General features: G+C 43.3%; 1 protein-coding gene across 7 annotated transcripts in view; it reads left to right on the top strand.

The window, feature by feature from the left end:
• LOC101856959 (septin-7) overlaps window positions 1–1,063 on the top strand; it is a 125,684-nt gene that overhangs the window by 104,765 nt on the left and 19,856 nt on the right. The gene's annotated exons all lie outside the window — the stretch shown is intronic.

Below are 1,063 nucleotides of genomic sequence, written 5' to 3'. Positions count from 1 at the left end.
CCCCCCCCCTCCCAAATCCATGAAGGAAAATCTTGCTGGCCCTGACTCAGTTAAATAAATCGGATTGACAGCGTGAACTGCAACTCAAAACGACAGCTGTAAAGTCTGCTGCGAAGTGCTGCCCACCTTTTCTACCTCTCAAGTTTCTTCCAGTCCGTCTTAAACCCAGTGCACACTGCTCTCATTTGAGTCGAATTTAGAAGGAAAAAAAAGAAGTGGCATACATGTTTCTTAAACTGAACCGTCGATTTGTTACAGTCGGGGCCGGCCAGAATTTTCTTTTATCTAAGGGCCAAATCTGCGATTTTGGTGAAATTTGATCAAGTCCACACATAAAACAAAACAAAGCAAAACACAACCATGTTTGACTTTGGAGTATTTCGTCAAATCGTGTGGAAAATGCAGTTTTTGCCCCACTCATGGCTGGCCCCGCTTCTATGCGACCAAATTCGTTTGGAGTCGGAGTATGCACTGAGCATTAAATCCAGCAAGGGTCAGCTTTGCACTGGGGTTGGGATACCCTGTCTCTCGTAATCCAGATGTATCAGGTTCGATCCATACAGAACACCGTGGGATTGTTCTGTCCTGAGTTTTTCTCGGGGTGTCTTTTCTCTATCTGGCTGGTATTACAATAATAATATAGCTGCCTGTCTGTCGTTGATAGGGTGTGTTGGGATGACCGGGCTGTGTGTGATGGGTTTTGTTGGGTTTTAGTTTGTTTTACGGTCGTTTGTGTGTGCGTGTGTGTGTGTGTGGTGTTTGTGTGTGTGTGTGTGTGTATGTTTGGGTGTGTGTGTGTGTTGGCGTATGCGTGTATGTATTTACCATTCTGCAAAATGTTTATCTTTGATAACACCAGTAAAGTAGAATGTTATCATATTATCGTGTCTTGTCGAATATTATCTGTCTTTCTAATCTTTTGTTATCTTATCGTATCTTATCTTGTATCAGATAAGGGAAGGATCTAACATAACTTTCTACATTAAACGGTGAGCACTAGGTATACTACATGCATTAGGTCGGGGGCCTGGTTTAAGAAGGGGAGAGCCAATTACCTACCCCC

Source organism: Aplysia californica, unplaced genomic scaffold (genome assembly GCF_000002075.1).
Source record: "Aplysia californica isolate F4 #8 unplaced genomic scaffold, AplCal3.0 scaffold00104, whole genome shotgun sequence".
Taxonomy (NCBI): domain Eukaryota; kingdom Metazoa; phylum Mollusca; class Gastropoda; order Aplysiida; family Aplysiidae; genus Aplysia; species Aplysia californica.
Note: the sequence above shows the minus strand (reverse complement) of the source record. Positions and strands in the feature narration are given on the sequence as shown.